The sequence below is a fragment of the Dipteris shenzhenensis genome, chromosome 21 (genome assembly GCF_047967505.1).
Source record: "Dipteris shenzhenensis isolate YYH24624 ecotype China chromosome 21, Dip_SZ_1.0, whole genome shotgun sequence".
Lineage (NCBI taxonomy): Eukaryota > Viridiplantae > Streptophyta > Polypodiopsida > Gleicheniales > Dipteridaceae > Dipteris > Dipteris shenzhenensis.
Genome location: NC_141616.1, coordinates 35,401,517 through 35,423,418, shown reverse-complemented (window position 1 = coordinate 35,423,418; position 21,902 = coordinate 35,401,517). Strand labels below are relative to the sequence as shown.

The 21,902-nt window shown below is 42.3% G+C and overlaps 1 pseudogene across 1 annotated transcript; it reads right to left on the bottom strand.

Annotated features, from left to right (window-relative positions):
* Positions 1 to 3,049: 3,049 nt before the first annotated feature.
* Positions 3,050 to 7,535, bottom strand: LOC147888788 (pentatricopeptide repeat-containing protein At4g39530-like; annotated as a pseudogene). The gene is made up of 3 exons (XR_015543060.1): positions 7,346 to 7,535; positions 7,185 to 7,244; positions 3,050 to 7,092 (listed from the first exon to the last, which is right to left on the bottom strand). The product of XR_015543060.1 is annotated as a pentatricopeptide repeat-containing protein At4g39530-like (transcript).
* Positions 7,536 to 21,902: the final 14,367 nt, after the last annotated feature.

Here is a 21,902-nt window from a genome sequence, read left to right as displayed (position 1 = left end):
GTCACAACGCTTGTAAGCTTGATTGTATCTACTAAGCTGACAGCTGAAGCAATAACATGCATATAGTGCATCTATTTGTCCTTGTTTCATCTGCAGCTCTTGATTCTTAATTTACTCCTATTGCTTTCATCCAAATTAAATAGCCATGGTCTTTTGCTTAGGAGAGCGACGCCCCTGTTGTGATTTTCATATGACTTCCATTCTTGAAATCACATGATGCTACTATTAATTCAAATATCATTCATTTGACAAGAATATGAATCTTTTCTATCCTCATTGCCTAAGATTAAGTCGTCTCAGGTCATAGCTATTCATATTCCTATCCAAAGACTACTTCTACCAATTTGTTGTGATAGTAGGTAGTGAAAAGAAATAACCATAAATTCCTTACCTCAAGTCACAATTAACTGATCCAACCACTCAAAAGAAATGGTGCATACCCTTTGAAAAATCCATCGCAGGCCGTTTTCATCAATCACAATTTTAGCATCGATTTTCGAAGCATCTTTGATAGCTTTTGCATACGAACTCAAAACCTAGCGATTAGCCGAAACAATCAAGAAAAACATTCAGCAAACGACTATCATCAGATTGGAGAAAACCATGTCGCTTGCCTACCGCAATCAAGAGTGTAGCCAGGCTTTGATACCACTATTACAAAAATTAAAATTAGACATGATGACAAGTTCATGATTTACCAAAACCATAGAAACCAACAACAAGGAAATAAGGAAGAAAGAAGAGAGACGATGCCGCATTGGGTCTAAATTACCCCCTGTAGATGGTGGCTCTTCCTTTTCTTAATTTACTCTAGACTAGATTCTCATGTCCTTCACGTAGCCCATTAAGTTGACTTGAACCATCTCTCCCTTTTGGCTTCATAGCCCCTTGTATGGATGAAGTTGATTGTTGATGTCTTTGATTCAGAGTACATAGGCATGACCAGATTTATAATTGTTGTTGTGGAAACTGTGATTGATTTGGTTTCTAAGTGTCAAATTTTTATAAGTGTTCGTCGACTCATAAAAAGTTGAAAAAATATCCCATGTGGCCTTGGATGTCTTGAACATTTTCAGTTCTCCAATCATGACATATTGAACATTCTTTTTGATCAAGTGATATGCATACTAGTCTTTGTGGTCCCATTCTGCCTAACTTGTCTTGTAGAACAAATATGATCTCCATTTAACAACTCCAACTACCATAACTAGAGTTGTCTAGCTAAGCAAATGCCTCCAGATTGAGTGTTTAGGCATGATGCCAAAAAGCACATCTGACAAGGCTGCTTGTGTCGACTGCAATCTATGAAGACAAGATCTACAATGTAATCCAACTTGCTACACGGCTTGATGTGGGGCACTAAATATTGAGAATATGTCAAGAAAATGTAATCCAACCTGTTACAAGGCTTGATGTGGGGCAACAAATATCGAGAATAGCCTAGAATTCTTTATAAGGCTAAAAAGGGTGCACAAATGCCACGAAAATGGCCAATAAGTCTTTACAATGAAAGAATGTGAAGTGCAAAGATTAACAATGTGCAATCTACCCATTGATACATGCCAGTATCACTGAATATTGTGAACTTTTCTCACTATCCTGCAGATGCTCAGGGTTTCAAGATATGTAATGAGTGGGAAACTACCTATAAGGGAAGGGCATGACTTTGATAGGGACTAGTTAGGTGAGTTCGGGCAAGGCTCAATTGACTTTGTGGAGTTGAATCTCCTTTGATAGACTAATCTATGATGTATGTGCTAGATCAATCGTCTCCCATTTGCACCTCAAGGGGTAGCTATTTACATTGTTTCCATTAGGAGGACCTGTCCTTTGTGACCCTACATTTCTAGTTCCATTCTAATTTACTAGTAAGTGCTTCTAGTGACATGCTAAGTAACACGATAACTAACTACTAGGATTGTTGCTCCTAGTCTAGATACTAGGGCCCTGTGATGCAACTTCATTGCACTCACTCTAACTCCTAGGGTTTTCAATCCCACCTCAAATACTAGGATTTTCAATCCCATCTCAAACACTAAGATCTGCAATCCTTACTTAGTCAATGGATTTCTATTTTAAACATTCTTTTCTTATGTAAAACTTAGAGATTTCTACTCCTTTTGAAGGTTTTTAGTCCCCTCAAAAGAATTTTAGTCCTCTCCAAGCCCTCCCCAAGAAATGGTAATAGAGAATCCAACTAGTTTATGCTAGAAGCGAAAGCAAGGGTGCTGCTAGCTCTATTGCATGCAAGCCCTATTTAAGAGAGATAAGTCTTTGTTGAGAAATTTGAGAGAGAGAGAGAGAGAGAGAGAGAGAGAGAGAGAGAGAGAGAGAGAGAGAGAGAGAGAGAGAGAGATGCTTTGACAAAACAGTTACACTTGAAACCAAAATGTTACATGCTAAATTATACTTACGAGATACAAGTCCCTATTGAGAATTTTCATGTGCGCACATGCGCGTGTGTGTGTGATTTTCCATGTGCACGCACGCACGTGTGTGTGTGTGTGTGTGAGAGAGAGAGAGAGAGACAGAGAGAGAGGAATTCTTTCACTGTTTCTTTTTTGGAGCAACTTTGAATGTACATTTTCTCTTAATGATATATTAAATAACCTTTCGCCAAAAATTTGTGTGTGTGTGTGTGTGTGTGTGTGTGAGAGAGAGAGAGAGAGAGAGAGAGAGAGAGAGAGAGAGAGAGAGAGATGGTTTGACGAAATAGTTACATTTTAAAACAAATGTCACATGTGTTTCTGCATCTTTTAAATGTTTCACTCTAACATTGGTAAAATTAATGGTTGTTTTGTTAATTCTCTAGGTGTGAAAAGGCTAGTGATATGGGTGTATAGTGTTTTCAATGACCAAAGAAAAGAAAAGAATCAACCACATCTATACATTGCCCATACAAGGCACTTTAACCTTTGATGACATAAATATCTACATTTCATATAAGGATTCTTATGTTCAGAAGCACACGTGTCATTGGATAATAAAGTTTAGATGAAACCAATTGTATTTGTGTTTAAGTGAAGTGATGCTAGGATTTGGACTGGAGTTGCAGAACTGCTACTTAAATTTTCATCTCCCCTTTCTTCATTAGATTGGGGTTCAATCGCTTGGCGTTCTCTTACTTGACCTCAAATTTTTTAGGAGTCAAGGCTTCCCCATGGGCTATCTCTGTCAGGCAGCAAGGGATGAGTACAGACTTGCACACACTTAGTGGATACTTGCTGGGAGATCTTACAATGGTTTTTTAAAGAGAGTAGAGAGGTTGCCCTTTCTTCTCTGAGACCATCACAAGGCATGATGAGACACTTTCAGCGACGGTCCTAGTTTTCCATATGTCCAGACTCTACTGGGTGGTATTTTATCAGAGGTTTCTCATGCTCCGCATGATGCATTTATGCCCTGAGTTTTCTCTCTCGACTGTAATCTACTTTGCAAAAGAAGAGAGAGTGGCTACCTGCCCTTTCTCTTCGACGCTTGTGAGACATAAGAGGGCCCAAGGAGGACTACAAGGTTGAAGTCTCTGGGAAAACAAATTGGACCTTTCGACCCACCAAGCAGCCACCAAGCCAAGCTCATTACTTCATCATCCAAGTACGTCAAAACGTGGAGAGGATGGTGTCATGCACAAGGGTAGTATGCACAAGCACAGGTTCCCTTTCTTTGAACTGGCATAGAGACTATGGCTTAGCGGCCAAATTTGGAACATACCTTTCCTTCAACAATCTGAATGAAAGTTCTTCAAGCTTTTGATGTGTATTTTTGCTTGGCAAATGTCTTGGATCAGCCGTCAAAAAAGAATGCACAATCCCACTGGCATAGAGATTATGGCTTTGCGGCCAAATTTGGAACATAACTTTCCTCCGTCAATCTGAATGAAAGTTCTTCAAGCTTTTGATATGTATTTTTGCTTGGCAAATGTCTTGGATCAGCCGTCGAAAAAGAATGCACAATCCCACTCTTGTCTATGCCAACCCTGTCCTTACTTCTTCCATGCTCCTTTACTCTCATTGCGTCAACTGACCTTTTATTCCTCCTGCATGTGAGAATCTGCATAGATGTTAGACATCAAGACATAAGATGCACCATCCTTTTCATCCAATTGCACCGCATGTTCGAAGGCCAGTCTTCCAAGCTCCACATTACCCCATTTTCGACAAGCACCCAACACTATATGCCACACCATAAGATTAGGATGGAAAGGCATCTTCTTCACTATTGCTACCGCCTCGTCTAATCTGCCTGCACGGCCAAGGAGATCAACCATGCCAATGTGATGCTCAATAGTTGGAGTGATGCCATAGTCTCCGCTCATGGCCTCAAAGTAATTCTGGCCCTTATCCACTAGACCCGTGTGACTGCTTACAGTGAGAACACCAGAGAATGTGACTCCATCTGGCTTTATCCCTTCGCCTATCATGCTCTCAAGCATGTGAAAAACAATTTCATTTTCTCCTTGCTGGGTGTATCCTGAAATCAATGCATTCCAGGAGACTACATCTCGAACTGGCAGCTTGTCAAACGCTTCCTGTGCTTCTGCGGAGGACCCACATTTTGCATATGTATCCACCAAGGTGTTGCCAACAACAAGATCCCTTTCCAGCCCCTTTCTAGCTATCTCAGCATGCATATCTCGGCCCTTGTCCATGGCTCCTATGCTGCCACACGCTTTCAAGCTGCAAACAATCGTAACAGCGTGTGGAGAGAGACCCTCCAGTTGCATCTGTTCGAGAAAGTTCAGTGCTTCCTCACCAAGCCCCTGCTCAGCATATCCACCGATCAATGTGTTCCACGAGACTGCATCTCGAACTGGCAGCTTGCCAAATGCTTCCCATGCTTCTGCAAGCAAGCCACATTTGGCATACATATCAACCAATGTGTTACCGACAACAAGATCCCTTTCCATTCCCTTTCTAACTATCTCGGCATGTATTTCTCGGCCCTTATATGTGGCTCCTATGCTGCCACAAGCTTTCAAGCTGCAAACAAATGTGACAGCATCTTGAGAGAGACCCTCAAGTTGCATCTGTTCGAAGCAGTTCAGTGCTTCCTCACCAAGCCCCTGCTCGGTATATCCTGCAATCAGTGCAGTCCAGGAGACCTCGTTCCGAACTGGCAGCTTGTCAAATGCTTCCTGTGCTTCCACAAGTGAGCCACATTTGACATACATATCCACCAAGGTATTGCCAGCAAGAAGATCCCTTTCCAGCCCCTTTCTGGCTATGTCAGCATGCATTTCTCGGCCCTTGTCTATGGCTCCTATGCTGCCACAAGCTTTCAAGCTGCAAACAAACGTGACAGCATCTTCACTGAGACCCTCCAGGAGCATCTGTTCAAAACAGTCCAGTGCCTCCTCACCAAGCCCCTGCTCTGCATATCCTGCAATCAGTGCAGTCCATGCTACCTCATCTCGAACCGGCAGCTTGTCAAATGCTTCCTGTGCTTCCGCAAGAGAGCCACATTTGGCATACATGTCCACCAGTGTGTTGCCAAGGACAAGATCCATTTCCAGCCACTTTCTGACTATCTCAGCGTGCATTTCTCGTCCTTTATCCATCGCCCCTATGCTGCTACAAGCTTTCAAGCTGCAAACAAATGTGACAGAAACTGGAGACACACCCTCCACTTGCATCTGTTTGAGACAGTTCAGTGCTTCATCACCAAGCCCCTGCTCAGCATATCCTGCAATCAGTGCATTCCACGAGACTACGTCCCGAACTGGCAGCTTGTCAAACACTTCCCGTGCTTCTGCAAGCAAGCCACATTTGGCATACATATCCACCAAAGTGTTGCCAATAGCAAGGTCACTTTCCAGCCCCTTTCGGTGTATCTCAGCATGTATTTCTCGGCCCTTGTCCATGACTCCTATGCTACCACAGGCTTTCAAGCTGCAAACAAATGTTACAGCATCTGGAATGAGACCCTCCAGCTGAATGTGTTCGAAACAGTTCAGCACTTCATCACCAAGCCCATGCTCAACACATCCTGTGATCAGTGCATTCCAGGAGATGACATCTCGAATTGGCAGCTTGTCAAATGCTTCCTGTGCTTCTGCAAGCGAGCCACATTTGGCATACATATCCACCAAGGTGTTGCTAACAACAAGTTCCCTTTCCAGCCCCTTTCTGGTAATCTCAGCATGTATTTCTCGGCCCTTCTCGATGGCTCCTATGCTACCACAAGCTTTCAAGCTGCAAACAAATGTGACAGCATCTGGAGAAAGACCCTCCAATTTCATACGTTCCAAAAAGTTGAGAGCTTCTTCACCGAGCCCCTTCTCAGCATGTCCAGCGATCAGTGCAGTCCATGAGAATATGTCCCGAACTGGCAGCTTGTCAAACGCTTCTCGTGCTTCTGCAAGCGAGCCACATTTGGCATACATATCCACCAAGGTGTTGCCAACAAAAGGATCTCTTTCCAGCCCCTTTCTGGCTATCTCGGCATGTATTCCACGGCCTCTTCCTACATCTTTCAGCCTAGCACTAGCCTTCAGTACTGCCACGAAGGTGTATTTGCCAGGGCGTACAGAATCTTCTTGCATACTTTGGTAGAGGTTGAGGGCATGGTTTGAATCCCCAAATTCAATATATCCCCAGATGAGAGAAGTCCAAGAATACACATTCCTATTAACCAACTTGTTAAAAACCCGCTGAGCATCGCACATGCTTCCAACTTGGACCAACAATGGGACGAGGTAGTTCCCAAGAGATCTATGATCTTCAAGCCCATTTTTGCACACGTAGGCGTACAAGCGCTTGGTATAATCTAGATTTTTATTTGTTCTGCACTCATGCAAGATGCATGTAAGGTTCTGAACTGAAGGCGGCTGGGGCATCCGTTCCATAGACGTGAGTGCCTCCTCTAAGCTGAGCATTTCCCAGCCATTCTTCTGGCGCAGCTCTTGTACTTTAGATGCATTGACCTTCACTCGATCCTTGCCACTCTCCACCAAGCCACGGTCTTGGGCATGACCAAGGAGTAGCTTGGGCCTTTGGTCGAGCATCTCTTTAACCCAGCCTGGATTGTACCATCCATCGATCCACAGCGACTCCTTGGTAATCTTATGCGTGAATCTGGAGAACTTGGGCTTTTCTGTTGTTAAGAATCACAAGGGACTCGTTAGACTAGCCAACCTACAGTTCACCCCCAGCAAATCATTCAGTTCAGGCACGTTGCACACATACTTTGCTTTCTCGGTTGTCCCACCATTGGGAGGGGTCCGTGAAGTATCCCTTCCATAAGCGCTCACCTGAAGTATGACCACAACGATAAGTGGGTGACGCCAGAAAAAAGTTTGTGGGTTTTCTAAATTCCGATGGAAAAATACACCAAAGGACGGCAGTACCTGAAGGCGAACATTCCTCTACCGCGGTTCCACTGCCAGCCATCGGAGAGTGAGGGCTTGATTGCTTGCGTGGATGAGGTGCCAACCAGACGGAGTGCGGATCTCGGCAACGAAAAAACCACGGGCCATGAAACTGAGCGACGATAAAGATGTAATGGGGAATGGGCACCGGGAGGACATTCTGCCCCGAATCGGGCTGTCGGTGGTCGAATTCTCGGAGCCTCACACCTCTTCATTCCCCCACTTCAAGGGGAGAAGCTCGACATTTGATGTGTGGCTGCAAAACTGGCATGTGCCATCTTCTCATTCGTCCACTTGGCAGCTGCCCGGTTTTTGTGCGCTTAAAACTTCTTATTGTACTCACGAGTAACCTGACCCGTCTACGACGGGCTAGCGACCCGCTCCGCCGGGTCTCAAGATGCTAAAATGTCTGAAACCAGCAACATATTCTAACCAAAAAAAATGTCTACGACATAGTACTTCAAAATATTACATCCGAAAGTGAAATCAGAGAACTCATTGATATGTCCAAATACACATCCGCATACAATGTCATAACTGAACATACAAAATCTACAATAGACACACAAACATCCCTAAAGGGAAAAGTCTGCGGCCATGTACTATAGGGAAAAGCTTGCGTCAGCCATGTACTCCACATCCGCCATGTCCAAAAAAAAAATTCTGTAAGACAGAGTACTTCAAAATATCACATCCAAAAGTGCAGTCACATGTCTGAACATGCAATAGCTACATCAAAGAACTGACTGATATATCCAAATACATAGCCGCAAAATAAAGTCATAACTGAACATACAAAATCTACAATACACACACAAACATCCCTAAGGGAAAAGTCTGCGGCCATGTACTGCAGGGACAAGCCTGCGACGGCCATTCAATCTACGTCCACCACGTCCGCCGCGTCCACCATGGCTACGAACATACAACGGAGTACCAACAATCATATCTGGACCAGCATCACATAGAAAGACAACTTAGAAACTATAATTATTGAGCCATAAAACTTTTATACATGTATGTTGGTAAAACCCAACTCATTCTTTAGAGTACTTACTCAGACGCAAAGGGCTGTCAACAATGCTGGCAAAGGTGTACGTGTAGTCCCCATTTTGCCCTCGATAGAAAATTCGTGTCCGCACACATTCATAGTATCCCAGCCAACGAACAGTGATGGTCTGTGCTCCATCATCCCTATGAAGCCGGCAAGCCAGGACAGCGTAATATCCCAAACGGACTCGTCCATCCAAAGGTTTGTGGATGTGGAGATTCATTAGAAACCCTGAATCAGGAACAGTCCTAAAAGACAAACAATAGCATGTTTTCCCACTCAAATATAATCCAAAAAGACTTTTGTTTTAACAAAAATAAAGCATTAAATAATGCACACAGTTCTTACCCACCAAGGTAGCTCTCCAGCTCAAGCAAATCCAACAACAGTTGTGCGCTCTCCAGAGATCCCCAGCCCGCAGGATCTACAATTTTCTAAAAGTGAGTGACTATACTATTAAACGTGTCAACATAAAACGTGGTTGTCAAGCAACTATGTACCTTGCACCTGTGCTCTTGTTTCGGTGACAAATGTGAACTGCCTAGACATCCTATCACATTGCTAAAAAGGAATGCACGTGTCAATCTACATATACTGGAAAAAAACAATAGGCTTTGAAGAGAAAATAGCCTATAGTGTATTGCAAACCCATTACTCAAATTAAAAATGAAATCCAAACATTATCAAGGACAAAGTCATGAAATATTACGTCTCACTTCATCTTTGTATAAATAGCCAACATTCCCAAAGACCTATGATAGTTGGAATACTGAAAGAACTTAAAAAAAGCTATACAAAGATTACCGAAATGAAGATTTTCCACCCAAGAAAGTCTGAGGAGGGCTTGAAAGAGCAATGTCATACTCCTAGGCTCTTGCTGTTGCCAATTGTAAAACTTCCTTGTACACAACATTTGTGGTAGAAGTATTATCCTCGCCCCTGGCATCAGACGCACTCTGCGAAATGAAAACCTTAACAGCGTTTGATGCTCGGATACGTGAAAATGCCACATATAATTGGCCATGACTGAATACCGGTGTCGCCAAGTACAGCCCCAAAACTGACAGTCGGATAGGAAATTGCCGTCTCCTCATGTTGAATGGAAGTTTAACGTTGGTCGGAATGAATGTTATCCTTGGAATAAACGTTCTATCACCAGCATTGTTACCAGTAATGATTTCAGCTTCTAACACTTTTGTGTGAAATTCTTTGCATATCAACCGTGTCCCATTGCACAAACCCTGGCAAGGATTCAAATTACGCAACAAAATTATAGGAGCATTTCTTTTCAAAACCAACCGATGCAGGGGATATCCACCACCAAGATCAAGACTGTTCAAATACTCGACTGCAAACAAAAAGGAATCTCCCCCTAAGTTGTCCACTGAGTCTGCACTTAGGTACTCCCTTTCCTCACCGGGCATTGCCTTCAATGCCGTAGCATTAATTGATATGTCCAAATACACATCCGCATACAAATTCATAATTGAATATACAAAATGTACAATAGACACACAAACATCCCTAAAGGGAAAAGTCTATGGCCATGTACTATAGGGAAAAGCTTGTGCTGGCCATGTACTCCACATTTGCCATGTCCAATAAAAAATTTCCCTATGACAGAGTACTTCAAAAAATATCACATCCAAAAGTGCAGTCACATGTCTGAACATGCAATAGCTACATCAAAGAACTGACTGATATATCCAAATACACAGCCGCAAAATAAAGTCATAACTGAACATACAAAATCTACAATACACACACAAACATCCCTAAGGGAAAAGTCTGCGGCCATGTACCGCAGGGAAAAGCTTGCGACGGCCATTCAGTCTACATCCACCACGTCCGCCGCGTCCACCACGGCTATGAACATACAACGGAGTACCAACAATCGTATCTGGACCAGCATCACATAGAAAGACAACTTAGAAACTATAATTATTGAGCCATAAAACTTTTATACATGTATGTTGGTAAAACCCAACTCATTCTTTAGAGTACTTACTCAAACGCAAAGGGCTGTCAACAATGCTGGCAAAGGTGTACGTGTAGTCCCCATTTTGCCCTCGATAGAAAATTCGTGTCCACACACATTCATAGTATCCCAGCCAACGAACAGTGATGGTCTGTGCTCCATCATCCCTATGAAGCCGGCAAGCCAGGACAGCGTAATATCCCAAATGGACTCGTCCATCCAAAGGATTGTGGACGTGGAGATTCATTAGAAACCCTGAATCAGGAACAGTCCTAAAAGACAAACAATAGCATGTTTTCCCACTCAAATATAATCCAAAAAGACTTTTGTTTTAACAAAAATAAAGCATTAAACAATGCACACAGTTCTTACCCAAGGTAGCTCTCCAGCTCAAGCAAATCCAACAACAGTTGTGCACTCTCTAGAGATCCCCAGCCCGCAGGATCTACAATTTTCTAAAAGTGAGTGACTATACTATTAAACGTGTCAACATAAAACGTGGTTGTCAAGCAACTATGTACCTTGCACCTGTGCTCTTGTTTCGGTGACAAATGTGAACTGCCTAGACATCCTATCACATTGCAAAAAAAGAATGCACGTGTCAATCTACATATACTGGAAAAAAACAATAGGCTTTGAAGAGAAAATAGCCTGTAGTATATTGCAAAACCATAACTCAAATTAAAAATGAAATCCAAACATTATCAAGGACAAAGTCATGAAATATTACATCTCACTTCATCTTTGTATAAATAGCCCAAAGACCTATGATAGTTGGAATACTGAAAGAACTTAAAAAAAGCTATACAAAGATTACCGAAATGAAGATTTTCCACCCAAGAAAGTCTGAGGAGGGCTTGAAAGAGCAATGTCATACTCCTAGGCTCTTGCTGTTGCCAATTGCAAAACTTCCTTGTACACAACATTTGTGGTAGAAGTATTATCCATCTCCTCGTCCCTTGCATCAGACGCACTCTGCGAAATGAAAACCTTAACAGCGTTTGATGCTCGGATACGTGAAAATGCCACATATAATTGGCCATGACTGAATACCGGTGTCGCCAAGTACAGCCCCAAAACTGACAATGTTTGGCCCTGTGACTTATTGATTGTCATGCCAAATGCCAATCGGATAGGAAATTGCCGTCTCCTCATGTTGAATGGAAGTTTAACGTTGGTCGGAATGAATGTTATCCTTGGAATAAATGTTCTATCACCAGCATTGTTACCAGTAATGATTTCAGCTTCTAACACTTTTGTGTGAAACTCTTTGCATATCAACCGTGTCCCATTGCACAAACCCTGGCGAGGATTCAAATTACGCAACAAAATTATAGGAGCATTTCTTTTCAAAACCAACCGATGCGGGGGATATCCACCACCAAGATCAAGACTGTTCAAATACTCGACTGCAAACAAAAAGGAATCTCCCCCTAAGTTGTCCACTGAGTCTGCACTTAAGTACTCCCTTTCCTCACCGGGCATTGCCTTCAATGCCGTAGCATTAATTGCATCAACCTCGATGTTTCGAGGTGCAAGAATAGCACGCTCTCGAAAGTATGGTGCATAGTCCAATATAGTTGCAAGCCCTCGATACACCCATCTAATGAGGCCTTCCATGGACTTTGTCTCTAAAAGCATATGCGATGGAATCACAACAATATCTTCTTTTGTACATCTATTTATCCCATTGCCAATGTCCAGAACCCATTGCATGAACTCTTGCTCAGCACAATTATCACCATTCCGAAGGACCCGCATATTCTGCGTTAACTTCAATACTGTAGTGCGACCCCAAATCCTTGAGTGGCATAAGGTAGCATTGACAATGTCCTCTCGTCCTGCCTTTGGAAGAACTGGCAAGACTTGCCTAAAATCCCCCCCCAACAATACCACCTTCCCACCAAAAAGTTGCTCATTGGACATGATATCTCGCAAAGTTCTGTCTAGTGCCTCGAAAGCAAACCGGTGAGTCATGGGTGCCTCATCCCATATTATCAGCCTAGCCATCTTCAAAACATCTGCGAGTTGACTATTAACCTTAATATTGCAACTGCTAGTACCATCCAGCTCCAACGATATCTTGAATCGTGAGTGTGCCGTGCGTCCATTGGCTAGTAGCAATGCAACAATCCCAGAAGATGCACATGCCAAAGCGATGAGCCCCTCCCCACGCAATCGAGAGAGCAAGCAATTGTAGAGAAAGGTCTTTCCAGACCCTCCTATACCATCGAGAAAAAAGACCTCACAACCATCTCCATAAACCCTTGCCAAAATCCGATCGAATGCAGCACGTTGACAGTGATTCAAGGACATTTCCATTTGCTGGGCAGTCTGTGCTTCTTTCACACAGTCAAACATTCTTTCTTCTTGCAATAAGCCATTTCCAGCTTCTGACAAAGATGTTCTATCTACAACAGGCATTCCGTCAAACTCAGCCAACCTTCGCCCATGTTGTTGAAGAATGTGCTCTAAGTGCAATATAGCCTTCTTTATTGCTAGTTCACGACGACCAATTAAATTCCCCATACTTGATTGCAATATATTAAAAAAATCATCCGAAAGCTCAAGGGAAAATTTTTCCCACAAAAGTTGAGGAGACATTGGCTCACAAAAAACCAATATTGTGACAAATAGGTGTCTCAATCGTGCACTATTTTGATAAAACACAGCCTCTTGCATACACACAAACCATTCATCATCACTCTCCAACAATCCCCGTGCTATGCATGCTGCCTTGAAAGTAGGGTACACTTGGCTGTCAAAAGTACGTAGGTCATCAAAGGACTTGCATCCCGTGCACACATTAAGAAGCATACGCATGAAGTAGAGCTCACTAGCTGAGGGGGAAATATTGTACATCTGACCTATGGTATTCCCCTTTTGTCTTCTAGTCCACCGCCGCTTACTGGTTTTGTTCCAAACCAACTTGTCTGGCAAGTCACCATACAGCAAGTTGCTTGCGTCATATTGCAACTGATTATAAGTGAACCATTCTGTGAGGGTGGTCTTTTGATTTTGTTCCCTGCCTACAACATTTTGCAAATCATCATCATCTCGAAAGATGACGTTATTACGCATCGGAAGATGAACTTGCAATCTTTGCACATCGGGTTTTTCATCGTGCGTGGCATACTCATAAATCCGCCAACATGCTTCTGATGCTGACACGTAACATGCATCTAAGTAACTACTAATCTCATCAATGCCACCGTCAACTATGTTGTGCAAATGCCCTTGCTCTCCTGCATTATTTAGCTGCATCTTGATAATGGCTCTGTCATGACCTTTGTACACATATTTATACAAATACTTAACTACAGTGATTGTGGAGCATATTTCAACATTGATGTGTGCCTTGTACTTCATGGAGAGGAAATGATTAAATGGCACAATCCAACGATTATCAATCACACCCCCTTTCACTTGTATCTTTCTACCATCATCACGACGCATGTAAACTGGATAGCCATCGTTGCCAACAATAGTCGTCTGTGAGAATCCACGTGGATAATGACGAATGCATTTTCCATCAACCATGCAAGCTGCAGATGGATTTAGTGCACCACACGGACCATGGACATTACATTGCCCAATAATATCATGCAACTCTGGGAACATAGCCTTATCTGGCAACTCCGCACACACTAATCGGTCATAGTGACTGATCTCCACAGGTTTGAAACCACTTTCTAATATCAACAATATGTGTGAGTGTGGCAGGCCTCTCTTTTGAAACTCTATGACACTCACATATCCAGCCACCTTCCCAAACAAATTATGTTTTGTAATTGACTGCATCATGTCCTTATGCTTTTGGAAAAACACACGGGCTGTCAAATATGGACGGTCTTGTGCAGTTTGCCCCGGCAACAATGCTATAGATATTTCAGGCCATTTGGGATTACAGGTGAATGTTATGAATAAATCCAGTTTGCCTCTTTTTCTGACAATTGCCATAGCATCTTGGTATAGCTGGCACATATACCGAGGCCCTCCCGTAAAAGAAGAAGGCAACACCACCCTACGCCCTGCAGCATTGCCAAGCACAGTACGTGTCCCATCAGCGCTATTCACCATGTCCATCAACCCTTGATAGACTTCAGCGCGTAGGGAAGCTTGGTTTTTTCGTATCCACACCAACCTAGACTCTTCCATGCTACTGTAGGCATCAACCATGTATTGCTGCAGCAATCTACCCCCACCAAAAGACATGCATTTGTATCATATCTCACTTGCAAAAGATATGCGTAGTATTGTCTCTGGGTGACACAACTCTGTCCACGTATCTCGTGCAATGGTGTGTGATTAGGAACATCACTATATGGGATATATGGATGCCAGCCATCTTCTCCCCGAGGGAACAAAAGAACATACATGAGAGGCATGTATGATCGGTGCAAATTAGATATTCTACACACAAACCCATTGCGGCTAAAAATCTGAATGTCCCGATTTCCAATATCAAAGTCATCCCCTTGTCCTGGCATGATTGCAGCCAAGTACTGCCTTGAGGCGGAGCGGCTCTCACAAATAACCATCCTCAGGTTTGTATGTGGATTTGTTCTTAGCACTTGCCCAATAGCCATCAATGCACTGGCATATGGATTGCACTCGTGCATCATCCTCGGCAACAACTCCAAAATGCCTGGATCCAAACCAGGCATCCCATGTAAACGGTGTTCTAGTTCATGATCAGTATCATACACGTACAACTGTGCAAAACGTGGCATCTCTTGCCTAGCCTCATCCGGCAACAAATTTCCAACCTGATGATACACACTACCATGGACTCGAAAGTTTTGTATACCCCCATTCCCACGGAACATTTGATCAACATGGGCTCCCAATGAAACAAATGCCATGGCACTATTATAAGCCCTAATGTTTTTCTTAAATAGTCTGCTTCTAGCATCATGCCCGTGTAGTAGAACTCTCAAAATCTCTGGTGGTTCTTCTAACGGCAACAATGACACACGACCAACTTTGCAACAGTGCTTGCCCACAACTTGATGCATATGCATTCGCGTCTCTTGTTTCCACAGTTGAGCCTGGCAAAAGCTACATGTATGATCCATGGATCCGAGTGCATGAACAGAAGGAGCATTGAAGACCAGTGGATACAAAGATGGATGCTCTACATTTTCCCTTAACGGAAAAGTATGCAAGATAGAGAGGCTCCCCCCTGCACCCAAAATCACAGCCCTGTTGTGAACAACACGCCTTCGGGCTCTTAAATGAGTAGCATCCCTGGTTGCATCCATATGAGTAGTTGTACATACTACTGGAGCATGTTCATGCTCATTACATACTATTGGTGCAGTATGGAGGTCCATTCTATTTTCAGCAGTGCATGCTACATTACTGTGCCCATGCATTTGATTCTGTTCTCTGCGTTGGCCAACTTCTACATCCATAGATTCCATTGCCCCCCTCACACTTCTAGCAACTTGTGTTCTCGACCTTGTTCTTTGTATAGCATAAATGCGACGGGCCGCCCGCGTTGAATCCATTTGAGTACTTGTACCTATTACTGGAGCATGTTCATGCTCATTATCTACAGTTGGTAAAGTATTGACGTCCATTGTATTTTCAGCAATGCACGCTACATTACTGTGCCCATACATTTGGTCCTGTTGTCTGCGAAGGCCGTCTTCTACATCCATAGATTCCACAGCCACCCTCACGCTTCTAACTCCTTGTGTTTTCGACCTTGTTCTTTGTATAGCATAACTACGACGGGCCGCCCGCGTTGAATCCATTTGAGTAGGTGTACCTATCACTGAAGCATGTTGATGCACTCTACCTACTGTTACTGAAGTATTGAGGTCCATTGTATTTTCAACCACAATGCATGCTACATTACTGCATCCATGTATCTGATTGTGTTGACTGCAAACTCCTACTTCTACACCCATAGATTCCACAGCCACCCTCATGCTTCTAGCACCTTGTGTTTTAGACCTTGTTCTTTGTATAGCATAAGCACGACGGGCTGCCCGCGTTGAATCCAACAATCTTCTCCTATGAGAACGTATTGAATGTAGCCTCTCTTCTATTTGTCTTGCCATCTTCTGTATCCACTCAACCAACTACATAAATATCTATTCCTCAAAGGGAAAAATAGATTAATCAAATAACTTATGCATCATCCCTAACCATGACAAAGCCATCCCTTTCCCATCTATCTAAAATTGAGAGCGGACCATCTATGCATTGAACCCATTATCTTTGGTAAGAGTAATGCTCATATTTTTTCAACATCTGAGCAAAATACAATACCATATGTGCAACCATCATTTGAAACATAAAAACCAAAGCTAACATATCTAAAAAAACTCAATGTTGACCATCTCAAAAAAAGTATAAGCATTGCATCAGCATTTATGCAAATACATGATGCAAAGAAATTACAAATATTTGAGTATATCTTAAATAAAACGAAAATGGGAAGGAACAATAGGCAATTCAAATATTGAATTAAATTAGCTTCCATCGCCATATATATGTCAAATGAAAGTAAATATAATCATTTGCAAAAAACTTGTCTTGCCAAATAACATAAGGGCAACCCAACTACATGAATCCCATAGAAGCATTTGCGATTCCAGTACAAAAAGTGACATAAAAGTCTCAGGAGTCAAACTTGTCTTGCCAAATAACATAAGGGCAACCCAAGTACATGAATCCCATAGAAGCATTTGGGATTCCAGTACAAAAAAGTGACATAAAAGTCTTAGGAGTCTCTTAATTGTCACGCGTTGCGACCTGCTCTAGTTTACGGCTCATCCTGGTCATCAAAGCAGTTAGCCTATTTAAACCAACTTTGAACATTGACACCTCAGTGGACAGTAGCTGAACTTGTTCTTTCAGCTTATCAACTTGTAGTCTACACCCATTCTCACATACAACTGCCCCTTCTCCACCTCTCCCCAAAATCTGCTGCATCCATTGATTAGATTCCTTAACGCTATTCTCAATTTGAGAAATCCTTGCAATGAGAGTTCCAGGGAATTCTGCCATGCCCTGCACTATTACTGCAGCACCATCTGAATGGATTTCTCCCCACAAAGACCCCAAATATCGTGTGTTCATGGCACATGCATCCTTATTATTCTCGCACATGGCTTGAATGGACTTTAAAAGATTGTAATGACTTGAATGCTCAGTTGCATGGGTTGAAGCTCTCCCCCTTGTAAGTCGTTTCATTATATTAGCAGTGCGACGTTCGCGGCTAGACTTAAAACGCTTTGAAGGCAACTTGGGACCGTGATTTGCTCCATGGGTTGAAGTCTCGGCCCTTGCCAAAACTTGATTTATCACATGAAGGCTATCTGGCTCAAGAAAAGATGACAACACAATGTCAGAAATTGCAGAGCCCTCCAACCTAGCAGCTCACTTCATTGCCCGAAGGCTTTGTCGCCCATGGAAACCTGACTCCCCAAGATTTGGAACAACGGTAGAAGCCATTTCTGGAGCTGCATCCATAACAAAATACAAAAACCTTTTCAGGTATGTATTGGCTCAATTGTATAATTGGATCACACAGATTCCATAGAACAAACATGAGCAGAAATGAATTGGCATAGGAGGTAGATACCCAAAGATTGTAGCCCATCTCCTCTCAGCAAAGAATTTGGAATCAAGTTGGATGGATTGAGATATTTGTGAATGAGCTCGTGCCAAGCACTCGTGCAAATATTTTCCGATTCAAAGGCGGTAAGTTGCTTAGAGTGACCAAGGATATGGTGGTAGGAAGTAGAAATCATAGGACATGTTAAAAGGAGAAATCGACATGGAAGGCACATGGCCCTAGCGTCTATTTCAAAAATCAAATCCCCCTAACCTCCCCTTGCCATGCATTAGCCTCCTCTAACGAACCCTAAATCTAAGACCTTAGTCCTATGATTTCTACTTCCTACAATCTTACTGTCTGCTCATGAAGGTGCTCTTGGGAAAGATACAATTAACTTTGGACCTTTCATATCCAACCACATCATGGACTTATTTCACTTCTGTCCACCATTATATTTTGCTCTGTGTGTGTGTGTGTGTAGCCCCATCTATCATCCAATCGCCTCATCTCTCGAGCTTAGTTCTCATGGCTATAAAGCACATGACGTGAAACACACTTAATCCTTTACTCTCCTTGAGAAGCAAGACTAACTTCTGAAAGAGGTTAGATTAGATCACTTAGGGAAGAGGATGCTGGCTTATCTCTAGACATACTGCCAGCTCGATGCTCCTAAGAAAATACAAATACCTTTAATGATTACTGATCCAAACACATCATGGCCTTGTCTTATTTCACTTCTGCCTACCATTATATTTCTCGTCCCCTCTCTCTCTCTCTCTCTCTCTCTCTCTCAATGTAGCCCCACCTATCATCCAATCGCCTCACGTCTCAAGCTTAGTTCTCATGGCTATAGTCCACATGACATGAAACATATTTGATGCTTTACTCTCATTGAGAAGCAAGGCTAGCTTCTCAAAACAAAGGTTAGATTAGATCACTTAGGGTAGAGGGTGCAAGCTTATCTATAGACATATTGCCAAGTCATCAAGATGCTCCTACGAAAGATACAATCACATTTAATGATTATTGCTCCAACCACATCATGGCCTTGTCTTATTTCACTTCTGCCCTACCATTATATCCTTTCGTCCTCTCTCTCTCTCTCTCTCTCTCTCTCTCTCTCTCTGTGTGTGTGTGTGTGTGTAGCCCCACCTATTATCCAATTGCCTCACGTCTCGAGCTTAGTTATCATGTCTATAGTCCACATGACATGAAACATATTTGACGCTTTACTCTCATTGAGAAGCAAGGCTAGCTTCTCAAAACAAAGGTTAGATTAGATCACTTAGGCTAGAGGGTGCAAGCTTATCTCTAGACATATTGCCAAGTCATCAAGATGCTCCTAGGAAAGATACAATTACATTTAATGATTACTGATATCCAATCGCCTCACCTCTGGAGGAAAGATACAATTACATTTAATGATTACATTTAATGATTACTGATATCCAATCGCCTCACCTCTGGAGGTTACTTCTCATGGCCATAATGCACATGACATGAAACATACATAATCCTTTACTCTCCTTGAGAGGTTGATTAGATCACTTAGGGTCCAACCACATCATCGCCTTGTCTCTAACTAATACACTAACTTCATTCACTTCTGTCCATCAATATATTTTCCCTCTCTCTCTCTCTCCCTCTCTCTCTCTCTCTCTCTCACCTCTATTATCTTTTAGTTCTTCTGTCTCAATAATATAATCATCTAGAAACTATAAGATCATAATGGTTTGCATGATTTAAAAAATGTAGCTTACATTTAATGATTACTGGTCCAATCACATCATCGCCTCCATTATCTTTTAGTTCTTCCATCTCAATAATATAATCATCTACAAACTTAATTCCTTTCTGTCCACCATTATATTTTCCCTCTCTCTCTCTCTCTCTCTCTCGCCTCTCCTAAGAGATATGCACAGACAAAGCAGGCATGGAGGTATGAGACTCTACACACAGAGCAGCACAACCACATCATTGCCTTGTCTCTAACTAATACACTAACTTCATTCACTTCTGTCCATCAATATATTTTCCCTCTCTCTCTCTCTCCCTCTCTCTCTCTCTCTCACCTCTATTATCTTTTAGTTCTTCCGTCTCAATAATATCATCATCTAGAAACTATAAGATCATAATGGTTTGCATGATTTAAAAAATGTAGCTTACATTTAATGATTACTGGTCCAATCACATCATCGCCTCCATTATCTTTTACTTCTTCCATCTCAATAATATAATCATCTACAAACTTAATTCCTTTCTGTCCACCATTATATTTTCCCTCTCTTTCTCTCTCTCTCTCTCTCTCTCTCTCTCTCTCTCTCTCTCTCTCTCGCCTCTCCTAAGAGATATGCACAGACAAAGCAGGCATAGAGGTATGAGACTCTACACACAGAGCAGCACAGCAAGGTCCACAATAGAAGAGATCATGCTGAGCCAATAGAAAAGGATTGTAGAAAAGGCTGGTAGTTTAGCATGCAACTGTGTTGTAGGTTGGGCTACTGTAGGTTGGGAGAGAGAGAGAGAGAGAGAGAGAGAGAGAGAGAGAGATGTAACATGTTTTTGAAAAAACATGGTTCTTAGTTCAGTTTTCCCCTCCCAAGAATCTAAGCGTCCACGAATTATAAGATCAGAATGGTTTCAATGAATGTAGCTTGTCTCAAACGATGCAAACTCACACACACACACACAATGTGTCCTAAGGAAGCAAAGAATTCATGAATTATCAGATCGGAATGGTTTCAATGATTTTGAAAATGTAGCTTGTCTCAAACGATGCAAACTCACACACACACACACAACGTGTCCTAAGGAAGCAAAGAATTCCAAATAGAAAGCAAAGTCAATTGAAAAGCAAGGCTAGCTTCTCAAAAATGAAGGTTAGATTAGATCACTTAGGGTACACAGTGCAAGCTTATCTCTAGACATATTGCCAGGTCATCAAGATGCCCCTACGAAAGATACAATTACATTTAATGATTACTGCTCCAACCCCATCATCGCCTTGTCTCTAACTAATACACTAACTTAATTCACTTTTGTCCACCATTATATTTTCCCTCTCTCTCTCTCTCTCTCCCTCTCTCTCTCTCTCTCTCTCGCCTCCATTATCTGTTAGTTCTTCCGTCTCAATAATATAATCATCTAGAAACTATAAGATCATAACGGTTTGGATGATTTTAAAAATGTAGCTTCTAAATCTCTCTCTCTCTCTCTCTCTCTCTCTCTCTCTCTCTCTCTCTCTCTCGCCTCCATTATCTTTTTGAAAAAAGATGGTTCTTAGTTCAATTTTCCCCTCCCAAGAATCTAAGCGTCCACGAATTACGATCAGAATGGTTTCATGAATGTAACAGAGAATTCATGAATTATCAGATCAGAATGGTTTCAATGATTTTGAAAATGTTTAAGATGCAAACACACATACACACACACACACACACACAAAAAAGTGATCACCTACCTGGATAAACAAAAGTTGTGGAGAGAAGCTAGTGCTAGTCCAACAATAAAATGAAGCACCTGCAAGAAAAACAACCCAAAAAAAAAGTAAACCTAAGCGAACTGTACATCTCTCTCTCTCTCTCTCTCTCTCTCTCTCTCTCTCTCTCTCTCTCTCTCTCTCTCTCTCATAGAAATACGTAATGACATACACCCCCCCCCCCCACACACACACACACACAAACACACACTCTCTCTCTCACACACACATATAATCTCTCTCTCTCTCTCTCTCTCTCTCTCCCCCCTCTTCCACTTATCTTTCTCTTGCATTGGATCATCCCTCAAGATGGTTTTTAAGCATGTGCAATTCTCCCCCCTCTTCCACTTATCTTTCTCTTGCATTGGATCATCCCTCAAGATGGTTTTTAATCAAGAAATTCGCCGGTATTGGCAGCAAGGAAATACGGGAAATAATTTAATGTACTTAATG